This window comes from Haemaphysalis longicornis, unplaced genomic scaffold (genome assembly GCF_048455015.1).
Source record: "Haemaphysalis longicornis isolate Haplotype H1 unplaced genomic scaffold, Haemaphysalis longicornis Haplotype H1 scaffold_16, whole genome shotgun sequence".
Classification (NCBI taxonomy): domain Eukaryota; kingdom Metazoa; phylum Arthropoda; class Arachnida; order Ixodida; family Ixodidae; genus Haemaphysalis; species Haemaphysalis longicornis.
In genome coordinates, this window is record NW_027526266.1 from 3,631,150 (window position 1) to 3,648,219 (window position 17,070).

At 46.6% G+C, this 17,070-nt stretch overlaps 1 non-coding gene across 1 annotated transcript; it reads right to left on the reverse strand.

Moving 5' to 3' along the window:
* Positions 1-15,143: 15,143 nt before the first annotated feature.
* Positions 15,144-15,216, reverse strand: Trnaa-ggc (transfer RNA alanine (anticodon GGC)). Its single transcript has one exon. It is a non-coding gene; the product is annotated as a tRNA-Ala (tRNA).
* Positions 15,217-17,070: the final 1,854 nt, after the last annotated feature.

A 17,070-nucleotide genomic window follows, 5' to 3' on the forward strand; every position in this document is an offset into this window, starting at 1 on the left:
GTTGCTGGTTTTGACACATGTGGCACGGTTTAAGTAACTGACCTGAAACAACAGCAGTTGTGAGCGCATGTTTGCAGCGGTGTTGTGCCCGACGATGCTGGCGGCTGGATCCAATTTATGCTTTGCTCCGCATGCGTCGTCCGTACACGTGCCGAATCCGGGTTGCCAAGCGATCGGAGCAGTTGCTTCCAAACACGGCGGGTATCGCAGCAGGACCGGACTAAGCGGCGGTTGGTCTTGGTAGTGCAGAAGAAATCCAGGAAACCAGGAATGGGCGGCCCATAGCAGTGTGGCCTGAAACAACAGCAGTTGTGAGCGCATGTTTGCAGCGGTGTTGTGCCCGACGATGCTGGCGGCTGGATCCAATTTATGCTTTGCTCCGCATGCGTCGTCCGTACACGTGCCGAATCCGGGTTGCCAAGCGATCGGAGCAGTTGCTTCCAAACACGGCGGGTATCGCAGCAGGACCGGACTAAGCGGCGGTTGGTCTTGGTAGTGCAGAAGAAATCCAGGAAACCAGGAATGGGCGGCCCATAGCAGTGTGGCCTGAAACAACAGCAGTTGTGAGCGCATGTTTGCAGCGGTGTTGTGCCCCTTTGTATATTGTTGTATATTGCTTTGTGGGAATTAAGCTTTACAACGAGCTCCAACACAGGTTTTCCAGCAAAGTATAGCCAGTTGGTTTGTTATCGTCGGTTTAATACGTCACTAAAAAGTTGGGATCGAAGCCACGCATTCTCACACACCTCTATCGAAGAACAGAGAACGCGCACTCGTGAACTCTCGCTTACGTCACTCGCTGGACCCCACACTGGGAGCCGCCCTCGCGCAGGACATCGTCTGGCCCACAAACATCCGAAGGGGCTGGATAGTCCTTCGAAAATGAGCACACTCAGCGGTCTCTGGCTGCACTCTGCACATGCCACACATGACCGTTACGCATAAAGCCGCAAGCAATGCGACCAAAATGCCAACGCAAACTGAATCCACAAAAGACAGTCCGATCAGTTCCCTCATTTGAACCTCTCGTAGCTCGTGATAAAATAGTTATTTACGATAATAATCACCATCCCCATCACGAGCCTATCTACGCGCACTGCAAGGCAAAGGCCTCTTTCATTTGTTTCCAATTACTCCGGTTCTGTGTTAACTGCGACCAATTTATCTTTGCAAACTTTCTGATCTCATGTGCCAATCTAAATTTCTGCCCCCCCCCCCTCCCCCCTGCAACGCTTGACTTCTCTAGGGATCTACTCGGTTTCACTTACTGACAAACGGTTACTTTGTTTTCGCATTACATGCCCTGCCCACGTCCATTTCTTCTTCTTAATTTCTACTAAAATGTCCTTAACACGAGTTTGTTTCCTGACCCAGTCCGCTCTCTTCTTGTTCCTTAATGTTACACATGTCATCTTCCGTTCTATTGAGCGCCGAGTCGTCCTCAATACAAGTTGAACCCTCTAAGTGAGCCTACTAGTTTCTGCCCCGTAGGTGAGTACCAGTAATATGCAGCTGTCATACACTTTCTTCTTAAGGGACAATAGTAGGCTGCCATTCAATTTTTGAGAATGGCTACAGTATGCACTCCACTCCATTCTTATCCTTCTATCTCTGCCTCATGGTTGGAATCCGGGGTCACAGCTTGGCCTAAGTAGAAATATTCGCTTATCACTAACACAGAATCGCCACCTATCTCAAACCGCAGTGCTGTCCCGAGGTTATTGATCATTACTTTGGTTTTCTGCATATTAGTTTCAGGCCCACGGTTCTACTCTGTTTGTCTAGACCGGAAAGCATGCTTTGAAATTCGTCCCCCGAGTTACTTAGCAAAGCAACCTCATCAGCACATCTGAAGTTACTGAGGTATCCTGCGTTATTCCTTACTCCCACCTGTTCCCAACGAAAAGTTCTTATTGCTTCTTGTAAACATGTTGTGAATAACATTATTAATCTGATTGTGTCTCCTGGTCTGACGCCCTTTCTTATAGGTATTTTACTGCTCTCCTTACGGAGGATGTGGGTAGCTGTTGACCCATTGTAGATATCTTCTAGTATTCTTACATAATGCTCATCTGCCCCCTGGTTGCGTAATGCTTGAATGACTGCTGATGTCGCGACCGAGTAAAAATGCGTTCTCATAATCTCTGAAGGCTATATGTAGGGGTTCAGTATACTCAGCGCTCTTCTCTATCACCGGAATAAAGAGGTGAATATGGTTCACTGCTGAATAGCCTTTACGGAACCCTGCTTGATCTTTAGGTTGACTGAAATGTATGGTAGCAGAAATTCTATTAGCGATTTTCTTGGGAAGTATCTTGTAGACGACTGACAGTGAGCTAATTGGCCTGTATTTTTTCTGGTCCTTCATGTCTCCTTTCTTAAGGATTAGGATGACGGTCGCGTTCTTCCATGATTCCGGTGCACTTGCAGTCATTAGGCATTGCATTAAGAGGTTTGCCAGTTTTTCAAGCACAATTTCTCTGCCATCCTTCAAGAGGTCTGCTGTTATCTGATCCTTACCAGGTGCTTTGCCCTCTTTCATTTCTTTCAAAGCCTTCATTACTTCTTCAGTCGTTACTGTTGGGATGTCTATCTCCTCTGAACTGCTTTATCGTTCGGCATTAGGTTGGATGTCCCGGCTACTGTACATATCGCTATAGAACTCCTCGGCTACTGTGATAGGTGGTGCTCAATCTTCAGTTACAACGACGTTGCCGGTAACCATGTGGCCGCAGTAATTTTGAAAACGTATTCTCGCTCAACATGAATAGTGCAGTACTTCCCAGCCTGATGTTTTGGGAAAGTTGGTATTCCTCTCGTGATATTGCAGGTATTCATTTGCACTGAACGTCATTCCACAGAAACATGAGCAGCGGCACAGCAAACACCGGCAAAGTTACGGCACCAAAGAGTGGCCTAAGTTCTTAGAATATCGACAAAAACGCAAAAATGGTGCCGTTTAATATAAAACTTCATGCCCTAGGCGATAACCCATAGGGACGTCAGAGAAAGTCAAAAATGTGCCTGCATGAGCACATGGTTTTGTGGAGTTGATCATAGCGGTAGAAAAAACGGTGAAGCTTCCAACCCGTTTTCAGCTCCCTCTAATCTGTTCATCAGTGATAGTTTTTATCCAGTAAATGTAGCATCGCTTAATGTTTTGCAAGACGTAATTCATCAAAACATACCTTCTATTATCATCCTGCAAGGAAGAATGTTCGTCCTCTGAAGGACTACATGTGCCGTTTTGGTTAGAGAAAATCTTTCACTCCTTTCGGGAAAACTGGTCTGTCAAACAAATGAAACTTCCAGACGTAATTCTTCAGATCATACCTGCTATTATCATCGTGCGAGAAGGAATACTCGTCCGCTGAAGGACTGACTACATGTGTCGTTTTGGTTACAGATAATCATTCAGTCCTTTCGGCAAAAGTGGTCTGTCAAACAAGTAAAACTAACAAAAACTGAGAAGACAAGAAGGAGGGGTTCTGTATTGTGAAATAGGGGACAATAGTCATTGAGGAAATAATTATTGTACGCTTCGTATTAACATCACTGTCTGCCTGTCTCGTTTTACAGATATGAGTTATTCCCGCCTACATAAGTTTCGTGCTATAGTTCCATTTATCACCTGCTATATGACCTTTCTAGTTGCGCACTTTAAAGGTTTCAGGCCAAAACTTTCGCCCGCCGGGTAAACGCAGCAAAATGGTTCCACGTTTAAAAGGGGATGATTATATACTGATGTTTACGCAGTGGTTGGTGCTATAATGGCTGCCTCGGTTTTGGGGCACGCACATTCCCGTAGTTGGCAAAATGCAGCAAATTGATCTCAAGTCTGTAGAGTTACAGCGAACCACCCGTCTATACCAGTCAAAAAATACTTTCTTGCTTTTGGTCTAAAAAAGCAAACATATTGTTACGTGGCGGCAGATGACATGGACCATGTAGCGATGAAGCGATGTATTTACATAATGGTTAAAGAACTATTTACATAATGCCAAAACGGAGCCCGGCCTGGCAGCGCGGCGCACACAGCTCTTCTTCGTCGTCACCATCCTTGGTGGTGGGCCATGGCACCACGGGGATTGTCCGCCACGTCCCGTGACAATATAAACCTATTTTCCCAACTGAAAAAAGAACACAAAATAGTTGCAGGTCTGTAGCCTCAACAAAATAGAATTTTCTATAACCAACTACACAAAGTGTTCTCGTTTTGAATCATGTTATTGCGAAACAAACAATTATTAAATGGCTATGGCCTATTCTAGGCTTTTTTATGAGTAACCGTTAAGCCCAGCTGTGGCATAGTTTCCCGTAAATTTTAAAAACGAGTGTCTTTCTTAGGCTAATTTACCCAGAAATGTTGTCTGTCTGTCTGTCTCCCTCTAGGCCAAAGTTAAAACAGTTTTCAAATAAGACGTTTATGCAGATAAAGACACCCTAAACCACTTTATCCGGTGGCGATACTCATACTTGTGAGTAATATTGGGCAAAACGTAAACATTACAAAAATCAGAGTTCAAACATAAGAACATAGGTAATATTTGAATGTTATTTTATTAGAAATATGCGGACGGTGGAGTTTTGAGATACAAATAAAATACCACCCATTCTAGAACCCCAAACCAGAAAGCGGACACCTGAGAATATGTTGGCGCCATATGGGAGTGGCCCTGGGTGCATAAGGCCCTGTATTTTCGAACGCCACTGCCAGGTTGTGCCACCACTGTTGCCACCAGTATCTGGGGCTCGGCTCAACGGTGTTTGTAAGTGGTTTTTCTATGACTGTACGCAGTGACAAAGTTGTACGCAGACTTGCATTATGCATGTATTGTAGGCGTATGCACATGGCCCAGGAAACAATGTAGCAAACTCACGTGGATTAGCTACCTTCAGTAACCATGGCAGTGGTCATAAAGAGCAAAGACTACGCGAACGCTGTCCCAGAAAACGCCAGAAAAACAAAGTAGAGGACATTGCTGCAAACAAGTGGCGGCGTACCGCCGCTCTCGTAGCGAGGCGGGCTTAATACTATCGTCTTGAGAAATACTTTGCAGCAAAGAAAGCAGATACGAGGATAATGTTTTTCCAGTGGAACTAATTCACGTACAGAAGGGGCTGGTTTGAGTTTTTCCAAGGTGGACTGGGATATCTCCAACGCTCAAATTCTGTTTGTAGCGGCTTAGGGCAGGCAAACTGCTCAATCTTTTTGGTATTCCGCTGCTGTGGGACAGGTAATAATCGACCTCGTTTAGTAGCTATAAGGACAATGGGCGAGGTGCGTCGAAAGAAAACCTCGGGGAAAACAAGGAAAACAAAGGAAAACAACGACGAGAGCTGTGGCCGGTTTCTTCGCAGTTGTAGCTCAAGAAACCACGAGCGGAAGCTTAGCGCCCGTCGGTCTTCTGTGGACAAAGATAAAGTGCATGTGTGGACGGGTAATAGTGCACAGCGTTATATGGTGGCTTCTTTGCTATGAATAGAAGAACAATCCCGGTGGCAAAATTTACGTGCCCGCGCAATGGATATGTGTTCTGAGCGTGCTACCAGCGGTGCGGGAACCACCCCAGCAGTGGTTGTCTATAGGAGGGGATCCCCGGAACTCTGGCTATTCCCGCTTCCATTAGAGAACAACTACGGCGCTGTCTCCTTGCACCATGGTGTCGGTTACAGCAGTCGTTCTCTTGTGATTTCGTGGCCGGGCGAACGAAATGGCGCAGTTTGCACTAGTCGTGCCATGCGGCGGAAATAGCAAAGCTAGCGGCTGGTATCCAATCGTCAGATGCCAGTCTATTGCAGCTCACATGGATTTCCAAACTTTCCGCAGAACGTTTTCTATAACTGGGAGGCCCGTTATGTTTCGTCCGAAGGCTTTCGGTTGTTTCTTGCCGTAACCCACTTTGTGAACTCGGCATCAGTAGCGCGAATTTCTGAGTGTGCACCCCAATTCATGTGCGAACGCACATGAACTGTGAGGAGAACACCGCGCGAGATATCACGCCACGAATGCTAGATAGTAGAAGCGGGTTTTATAACGTGATCGAGATAGGTTAGGCGGAGGCCACGGGAAGCGTTCTTTTCCTGCTTTGCCTCTGCGGTTCATGAGACGGCGGTCGTTTGTTTTCTGTTTGGCTTGATTCAGGGAATTAGGTTATAGCCTTTTAACTGCAGAGCATCTCAGTAACTCACGATGTCACCCGCGTTGACGTCCGTGGTCCGCACCGCACCCCTCCCTACTATATAAAAAAATACTATCCGCCGCCCGGTTTCGATCCCTCGACCCTGCGGGCGGAACGCAATGTACATGGTGCTCTACCCACTGCGCCACAAAGCCGACACAGAATGGGACTCTACGAACGCGCCTTATATCGTTGACTCATTCAAATTACTGCTGACGAGCGCTCTCTCGTCAGCAGTTGCCACAAGTGCAACAACATTAACTTAACGCAAACTACTTAACGTCGTGCGCCCACGGAAATGCTCTGCATTTGATCGTGCCCCTCGCGAGGGGGATGTTTCACTGCGTCTTCTCTCGGTCGCGGGACCCGTGGCGCCATCTGGCGGAGGCGCGGCACCACTCGTAGCACTTTCTCTGAAAAAGCGCCTCGAAAGCGCGCCAAATATGAAATTGGGATGACGCGCTATCGAGGAAATCCGCCGACGCGGCTGCTTTGTGTACAGACTCGGCGGCGAGCGTCCCAGGATTCTGGTGCCGACCGAATCCCATTTTTGTTTTTTCCTCCCTTTCACCTACAGTCGTCTTCTCAGCCCAGCTACCGAACCATCGGGGTTTATGTTCTTCGTTTTCCCCTTCATCCCCTTGAGCAGCTTGCGTTCTGCTTTGGCTGTTCCTCCGCCCCCCCCCAACACCCACTCAGCGAAAGGGAGACACCGACGACGCACGGGTTGCCGCTGAGCTGCAAAGTGGCAGCTCTTAACAAAGACCTGAAAACTCGGCCTAGTGCCCCGTTCTCGGAAGGCGTCCGTCCGGCGAGGGAACGGTGGAATGGTGGCCGACCGTTTCCTTCTGCACGACCACAAAACGCACTTTAATTGCCTAAGCTCCTGGAACGGGCCCATAAACGGGCTGTAAAATGCCTTGTTTGCAATTTCCGAACAAATGGCGGCACACTCGCTTTCAATCAACGAAAACGCGATCCCTCCGAGCGTCTGGGCGTTTGCATAGTGACGGCTAGCGGCGGAAAATATATTGCACTTCTTACCTTTGTTCTACAACCCCACCTTCGGACGCTGTTGAGCTTTTCGCGTTTCCGCCACCACTCGAATCCCTGTTCAGTGCTCTTTCTTCTCCCTTTCTTCCTTTTTTCACCCGAACTATCTTGGCGTCTTTCCCTTCGTTGTTCATTTTTTGTTCATTTTTTGTTCATTCTTCTAATAAAGAAGATCCCCGCTTCGTGTTTGTGTTATTCACGTATGTTTGTGTGCGGTATCGTTGGGCATTCGTAAACGCGCTCTCCACTTTCCCCATATATGCTCTCTTCCGATGCTACCGAAGCCATCATTTTTGTAGAAGACTTGTCTCGAAGTCGAAACGTCGAAATAAACCCTCCGCTGTGGCTGTTACCGAGGTTTCTTACATTTTGTTCACCACGCCTTCGGCCCCATCGCCAGCATGCCAGTTATATATATATATATATATATAAATATATATATATATATATATATATATATATATATATATATATATATATATATATATATATATATATATATATATATATATAGAATCAGAAAATGGGAAATGAGGGGCTCCGTGAAATAAGACAGAAAATAGGGATTTGGCAGTCAAGAAAACCTCGGAAAGCAAATTGGAGGTTGTGGTGTGTCATAGAAAGAGATGAAGAATTTTTTGAGTCGAAAAGAAAGTGGTGAAAAAATGCCCGCCGGGTGGGATCCGAACCCACGACCTCCAGAATACCGGTCTGGTGTGCTAACCACTACGCTACCGGCGGGGCTGTTTCCCCACCACTTTCTCGGGTATTTATGTTAAGGTATTTTTGTTTCCTGCACTTGGGGGTGGTAGCCAGCGCCACTCGGACTACTCGGGGTGAAGGGGACCTTCTTTTTAACCCCCGGGCCGTGACTCGAGTGTCTACGACATGTCGAGAGTGGTCGACCAGCGTTGAACCCTCTTAAGCTCCCTTTGGCACCAAGACTGCCAGAACAGAGGCCCTCGATAAGCATGTAGCGAATAAGAAAATGGGAAATGAGCGGCTCCGTGAAATAAGACAGAAAATAAGGATTGGTAGTCAAGAAAACCTCGGAAAGCAAAGGGGAGGTTGTGGTGGGTCATAGAAAGAGATAAAGAAAATTTTGAGTCGAAAAGAAAGTGGTGAAAAAATGCCCGCCGGATGGGATCCGAACCAATGACCTCCAGAATACCGGTCTGGTGCGATAACCACTACGCTGCCGGCGGGGCTGTTTCCCCAGCACTTTCTCGGGTATTTATGTTAAGGTATTTTTGTTTCCTGCACTTGGGGGTGGTAGCCAGCGCCACTCGAACTACTCGGGGTGAAGGGGACCTTCTTTTTAACTCCCGGGCCGTGACAAGAGTGTCTACAACATTTTGAGAGGGGTCGACCAGCGTTGAACCCTCTTAAGCTCCCTTTGGCACCAAGACTGCCAGAACAGAGGCCCTCGCTAAGCATGTAGCGAATCAGAAAATGAGAAATGAGGGGCTCCGTGAAATAAGACAGAAAATAACGATTGGCAGTCAAGAAAACCTCGGAAAGCAAAGGGGAGGTTGTGGTGGGTCATAGAAAGAGATGAAGAATTTTTTGAGTCGAAAAGAAAGTGGTGAAAAAATGCCCGCCGGGTGGTATCCGAACGACCTCCAGAATACCTGTCTGGTGCGATAACCACTACGCTACCGGCGAGGCTGTTTCACCAGCACTTTCTCGGGTATTTATGTTAAGGTATTTTTGTTTCCTGCACTTGGGGGTGTTAGCCGGCGCCACTCGGACTACTCGGGGTGAAGGGGACCTTCTTTTTAACCCCCGGGCCGTGACTCGAGTGTCTACGACATGTCGAGAGTGGTCGACCAGCGTTGAACCCTCTTAAGCTCCCTTTGGCACCAAGACTGCCCGAACAGAGGCCCTCGCTAAGCATGTAGCGAATCAGAAAATGGGAAATGAGGGGCTCCGTGAAATAAGACAGAAAATAAGTATTGGCAGCCAAGAAAACCTCGGAAAGCAAAGGGGAGGTTGTGGTTCTTCAAAAAATTCTTCATCTGTTTCTATGACCCACCACAACCTCCCCTTTGCTTTCCGAGGTTTTCTTGACTGCCAATCCTTATTTTCTGTCTTATATATATATATATATATATATATATATATATATAAATATATATATATATATATATATATATATATATATATATATATATATATATATATATATGGCATGCTGGCGATGGGGCCGAAGGCGTGGTGAACACAAAGTAAGAAACCTCGGTAACAGCAACAGCGGAGGGTTTATTTCGACGTTTCGACTTCGAGACAAGTCTTCTACAGGAATGATGGCTTCGGTCGTTTCGGAAGAGAGCATATATGTCGAAAGTGGAAAGCGGGTTTACGAATGGCCAACGATACCACACACAAACATACGTGAACAACACAAACACGAAGCGGGAATCTTCCTTATTGGTAGAATGAACAAAAAATGAACAACGAAGAGAGAGACGCCAAGATAGTTGGAAAGAAAAAAAAAGGAAGAACGGGAGATGAAAGAGCACTGAACAGGAATTCGAGTGGTGGCGGAAACGCGAAAAGCTCAACAGCGTCCGAAAGTGGGGTTGTAGAACAAAGGAGAGAAGGCAATATATCTTCCGCCGCTAGCCGTCACCATGCTAACGCCCGGACGCTCCGAGGGATCGCGTTTCCGTTGACTGAAAGCGAGTGTGCCGCCATATGTTCGGAAAGTGCAAACAAGGCATTTTACAGCCCGTTTATGGGCCCGTTCCCGGAGCTGAGACAATTAAAGGACGTTTTGTGTTCGTGCAGAAGGAAACGGTCCGCCACCATTCCACCGTTCCCTCGCCGGACGAACGCCTTCCGAGAACGGGGCGCTAGGCCGAGTTTTCAGGTCTTTGTTAAGAGCTGCCACTTTGCAGTTCAGCGACAACCCGTGCGTCGTCGGTGTCTCCCCTCTGCTGAGTGGGGGATGGAGGGAAAACAGCCAAACCAGAACGCAAGCTGCTCAACGGGATTGGGGGGGGGGGAAACGGAGAAAGTAAACCGCCATGGTTCGGTAGCCGGGCTTAGAAGACGACTGTAGGTGCAAGGGAGGGAAAAATAGGTTTGCAAACAGTCAAAAATGTAACCAGTCCGCGGGGGCGAATAGTGATAACAGCGGCAAAGATATGTGCGCTCGAGTAATAACGCACACCCCAAAATTGTATTGCTTATCTTCCGGGTTATGCGCCATATCCAAACGTTTAAATCCCCCAACCAATTTTCGAACACGTGTTTTGGGGAGAAGGTAAACAGAAGTTATTGCTGAAACAGGACCGACACTAAGCAACATTACTTAATTGTAAGATTGTGACGGAGATTTAGAAAAGGTTTCCAAAGCTATAACACAAGATTATAAAAGAGAGAATTAAGAAAAAAAAAGGGATAGGAGTGAACACGAAGAGCGGAAAAGGAGAGAAGGAATAAAAATGAAAACAAAAACGGAAAGACATCAGCCATGTGGGAAAAATCCACTGAACAAACGCTCACGTGCATGTGATTTCGAGAGTCCGGTTCCGGCTACACCCACAGCGCCACTGATACGGTTAGGTAGATGACAATGTTTTAATCGCTGCAAGTGTGCCTGGGTCCTCATTTATACCTTTTTTGATTGTATTGAATCGGTATATGAGGTATGATTGACGTTGTTCTCTTTCCCGGTTTGACCTGAACCCCGCCTCTAAGAGCGTGACGCTTAGTTTATCGAAAGAATGATCTGGAAGGCTGAGGTGTCTGGAGAGGGGCAGGGTCGGGCGCGTTTTGACGGTGAACTCACGACAAAGCTGTATCGGAAGCCAACAGATCGCCAGCAATATCTACATTACCAAAGCGATCACCCACGTCACTGTAAGAATAGCATTCCTTATAGCCAGGCCCACCGTTTCAAACGAATCTGCTCAAAATCGGAAGATTTCACTACCAACGCCAAAAATTTAAAAACCATGCTGGAGGGGCAGGGGTACCCAGCGCGTGTAACTGATGACGCCATAAAAAAGGCCGAAGCACTCAACCGCGTGGACCTAATTGCGAACCGTCCCCCACAACGCGACTTACAACGAACAGACCTATGCTTAACGTACAGCACCAACTTTCCTAACGTAAAAAACATCTTGAAGCGGCACTACAACATTCTCGGACAAAGTGAACGCCTCAAACGGGCGTTTCCGTCCGTTCCAGGCGTCGTCTACCGACGATCCCGGAACCTCAAAGACACACTCGTGAACGCAAGGACAAATTCATTGTCCGCGCATAATGAATGCCGGCCATGCCTGAAACCGCGGTGCCTTGTCTGCAAGGCAATGCAAAAGACAAGCATTGCTCAAAGCTCCAACTCAGAGTACTCTTTAAAAATTCGCGGGAACATGACGTGCGACACTTCCAATGTGATTTATTTGATTGAATGCAATGTGTGTCGAATGCAATATATAGGGCAGACAGGGACCTCTTTCAGGCTCCGGTTCAATAATCACAAAGCGCACGCCAAAACGCGCCCGACCCTGCCCCTCTCCAGACACCTCAGCCTTCCAGATCATTCTTTCGATAAACTAAGCGTCACGCTCTTAGAGACGGGGTTCAGGTCAAACCGGGAAAGAGAACAACGTGAATCATACCTCATATACCGATTCAATACAATCAAAAAAGGTATAAATGAGGACCCAGGCACACTTGCAGCGATTAAAACATTGTCATCTACCTATCCGTATCAGTGGCGCTGTGGGTGTAGCCGGAACCGGACTCTCGAAATCACATGCACGTGAGCGTTTGTTCAGTGGATTTTTCCCACATTGCTGATGTCTTTCCGTTTTTGTTTTCATTTTTATTCCTTCTCTCCTTTTCCGCTCTTCGTGTTCACTCCTATCCCTTTTTTTTTCTTAATTCTCTCTTTTATAATCTTGTGTTTTAGCTTTGGAAACCTTTTCTAAATCTCCGTCACAATCTTACAATTAAGTAATGTTGCTTAGTGTCGGTCCTGTTTCAGCAATAACTTCTGTTTACCTTCTCCCCAAAACACGTGTTCGAAAATTGGTTGGGGGATTTAAACGTTTGGATATGGCGCATAACCCGGAAGATAAGCAATACAATTTTGGGGTGTGCGTTATTACTCGAGCGCACATATCTTTGCCGCTGTTATCACTATTCGCCCCCGCGGACTGGTTACATTTTTGACTGCTTGCACATCTATTTTTCCCTCCCTTGCACCTACAGTCGTCTTCTAAGCCCGGCTACCGAACCATGGCGGTTTATTTTCTCCGTTTCCCCCCCCCCCCCCCCAATCCCGTTGAGCAGCTTGCGTTCTGGTTTGGCTGTTTTCCCTCCATCCCCCACTCAGCAGAGTGGAGACACCGACGACGCACGGGTTGTCGCTGAACTGCAAAGTGGCAGCTCTTAACAAAGACCTGAAAACTAGGCCTAGCGCCCCGTTCTCGGAAGGCGTCCGTCCGGCGAGGGAACGGTGGAATGGTGGCGGACCGTTTCCTTCTGCACGAACACAAAACGTCTTTTAATTGTCTCAGCTCCGGGAACGGGCCCATAAACGGGCTGTAAAATGCCTTGTTTGCACTGTCCGAACATATGGCGGGACACTCGCTTTCAATCAACGGAAACGCGATCCCTCGGAGCGTCTGGGCGTTAGCATGGTGACGGCTAGCGGCGGAAGATATATTGACTTCTCTCCTTTGTTCTACAACCCCACTTTCGGACGCTGTTGAGCTTTTCGCGTTTCCGCCACCACTCGAATTCCTGTTCAGTGCTCTTTCATCTCCCTTTCTTCCTTTTTTTCTTTTTTTTTTCTTTCCAACTATCTTGGCGTCTCTCTCTTCGTTGTTCATTTTTTGTTCATTCTTCCAATAAGGAAGATTCCCGCTTCGTGTTTGTGTGTGCTATCGTTGGCCATTCGTAAACCCTCTTTCCACTTTCGACATATATGCTCTCTTCCGAAACGACCGAAGCCATCATTCCTGTAGAAGACTTGTCTCGAAGTCGAAACGTCGAAATAAACCCTCCGCTGTTGCTGTTACCGAGGTTTCTTACTTTGTATATATATATATATATATATATATATATATATATATATATATATATATATATATATATATATATATATATATATATATATATATATATATATACAGGGTGTCCCAGCTATCATGCACCAAGATTTAAAAAAAGAGAAATTGCGAAATTGCGTACCTCGAAGAAAACCTAGTGCATAATGCTTGCAGTACTGTGAAGAAGCGGAGAGGAATTTTTTCGTTAATGAGACTTAATTAATTGATTGTAATTAATTATCTAACTCGAGAAATACTGCCCTAATCACTAAAGTGCCAATGAGGCACTTGTAGGTAACCACGAGGGGAATCTAACTGCGCTATTTTCAGCGATGAACTAATTGCGTACTCATTTATTCTGACTGATAAAGGAAACCCGCGAAATATGAAAAATACCACGTGATGACGCTTACGCGCGCATTGTAAAGCAGCGTCCCCAAACAAAGCTGATTGAAAGCAACTGCTTCGCGTGTTCCCCGCCCGAAGAGACAGCGCATCATGCATGGAAGGAGCAGCAGCATCAAGATTCGCGGCACACGTGTGCAGATAAGGAACAAACTAGGTCGCGGTTTCTTCTTTCTTTCTTGTGCCTATTTCATTCTGGCTAACTCAGAGGCAGCCTGTTTGAGGGCGTTGCTTTACGGTGCGCGCGGAGGCGCCGTCACGTGGTATTTTTCATATTTCGCGGGTTTCCTTTATCAATCAGAATAAATGTGTACGCAATTAGTTCATCGCTGAAAATACCGCAGTTCGATGCCCCTCGTGGTTACCTACAAGTGCCTCATTGACACTTGACACTTTAGTGATCAGGACAGTATTTCTTGAGTTAGATAATTAATTACAATTAGTTAATTAAGTCTCATTAAAGAAAAAAATACTGTCCCCTTCTTCACAGTACTGCAAACATTATGCACCTGGTTTCTTTCGAGTAACGCCTTTACTCTTTTTTTAAATCTTGGTGCATGATAGCTGGGACACCCTGTATATATATACGGTCGAACAAAAGAAGTTTCCAATGGTCCAGAAAAAATATCAAAAAGTAGAGTCCGACGCAAGTCTCAAAAAACAAAAACAAACACGTTTACTAACGTTTCGACTGGTGGTCCAGTCTTCATCGGAGTAACCGATGAAGACTGGACCACCAGTCGAATCGTTAGTAAACATGTTTGTTTTTGTTTTTTGAGACTTGCGTCGGACTCTACTTTTTGATATATATATATACATATATATATATATATATATATATATATATATATATATATATATATATATATATATATACATAAGAGTTGGCAGTCAAGAAAACCTCGGAAAGCAAAGGGGAGGATGTGGTAGGTCATTGAAATAAATAAAGAATTTGGAAAGAAAGGGCAGAAAAAATGCCCGCCAGGTGGGATCCAAACCCACGACCTCCAGAATACCGGTCCGGTGCGATAACCACTACGCTACCGGCCGTGCGATTTTCCCTCCACTTTCTGGGGTATTTATGTTAAGGTATTTTTGTTTCCTGTGCTTGGGGTGGTATCCAGCGCCACTCGGATTGCTGGGGGTGAAGGGGACCTTCTTTTTAACCCCCGGGATCATGACTCGAGTGTCTACGACATGTCGAGAGTGGTTGACCAGCGTTGAACCCTCTTAAGCTTTCTATGGCACCAAGGCTGCCAGAACAGAGGTCTAGGCTATGCATGTAGAAAATCAGAATAGCAAATGAGGGGCTCATTGAAAATAAAACGGAAATAAGAGTTGGCAGTCCAGAAAACCACGGAAAACAAAGGGGAGGATGTGGTAGGTCATTGAAACAGATAAAGATTTTGGAAAGAAAGAAAGTGGAGAAAAAATGCCCGCCAGGTGGGATCCGAACCCACGACCTCCAGAATGCCAGTCTGGTGCGATAACCACTACGCTACCGACGAGGCGATTTTCTCTCCACTTTCTGGGGTATTTATGTTGAGGTGTTTTTGTTTCCTGTGCTTGGGGTGGTAGCCAGCGCCACTCGGACTACTCGGGGTGAAGGGGACCTTCTTTTTAACCCCGGGGCAGTAACTGGAGTGTCTACGACATGTCGAGAGTGGTCGAAGAGCGTTGAACCCTCTTAAGCTTCCTACGGCACCAAGACTGCCAGAACAGAGGCCCTCGCTATGCATGTAGCGAATCAGAATAGGACATGAGGGGCTGGTTGAAAATAAAACAGAAATAAGAGTTGGCAGTCAAGAAAACCTCGGCCAGCAAAGGGGAGGACGAGGTAAGTGATTGAAACAGATAAAGAATTTGGAAAGAAAGAAAGAAAGTGGGGAAAAATTGCCCGCCAGGTGTGATCCGAGCCCATGACCTCCAGAATACCCTTCTGGTGCGATAACCACTACGCTACCAGTGTGGTGGTTTCCCCCTCCTCTTTCTGGGGTATTTATGTTTAGGTATTTTTGTTCCCTTTGCTTGGGGGTGGTAGCCAGCGCCACTCGGACTACTCGGGGTTAAGGGGACCTTCTTTTTAACCCCTTGGCCGTGACTCGAGTGTCTACGACATGTCGAGAGTGGTCGACCAGCGTTGAACCCTCTTAAGCTTATTATGGCACCAAGACTGCCAGAACAGAGGCCCTCGCTATGCATGTAGCGCATCAGAATATGAAATGAGGTGCTCGTTCAAAATAAAACAGAAATAAGGGTTTGACAGTCAAGAAAACCTAGGAAAGCAAAGGGGAGGATGTGGTAGGTCATTTAAACAGATAAAGAATTTGGAAAGAAAGAAACAATGTGGAGAAAACATGCCCGCCAGGTGGGATCCGAACCCACGACCTCCAGAATACCGGTGTGGTGCGATAACCACTACGTAACCGGCGGGGCGATTTTCCCCTCCACTTTCTGGGGTATTTATGTTTAGGTATTTTTCTTTCCTGTGCTTGGGGGTGGTAGCCAGCGCCACTCGGACTGTTAGGAGTGAAGGGGACCTTCTTTTTAACCCCCGGGCCGTGCCCCGAGTGTCTACGACATGTCGAGAGTGGTCGACAAGCGTTGAACCCTCTTAAGCTTCCTATGGCACCAAAACTGCCAGAACCGAGGCCCTCGCTATGCATGTAGCGAATCAGAATAGGAAATGAGAGGCTCGTTGAAAATAAAACAGAAATAAGAGTTGGCAGTCAAGAAAACCTCGGACAGCAAAGGGGAGAATGTGGTAGGTGATTGAAACAGATAAAGAATTTGGAAAGAAAGAAAGTGGGGAAGAATTGCCCGCCAGGTGGGATCCGAGCTCACGACCTCCAGAATACCCGTCTGGGGCGATAACCACTATGCTACCAGTGGGGTGGTTTCCCCCTCCACTTTCTGGGGTATTTATGTTTAGGTATTTTTGTTTCCTGTGTTTGGGGGTGGTAGCCAGCGCCACTCGGACTACTCGGGGTTAAGGGGACCTTCTTTTTAACCCCTTGGCCGTGACTCGAGTGTCTACGACATGTCGAGAGTGGTCGACCAGCGTTGAATCCTCTTAATCTTATTATGGCACCAGGACTGCCAGAACAGAGGCCCTCGCTATGCATGTAGCGCGTCAGAATAGGAAATAAGGTGCTCGTTCAAAATAAAACAGAAATAAGGTTTGGGAGTCAAGAAAACCTCGGAAAGCAAATGGAGGATGTGGTAGGTCATTTAAACAGATAAAGAATTTGGAAAGAAAGAAAGAAAGTGGAGAAAACATGCCCGCCAGGTGGGATCCGAACCCACGACCTCCAGAATACCGGTGTGGTGCGATAACCACTACGTTACCGGCGGGGCGATTT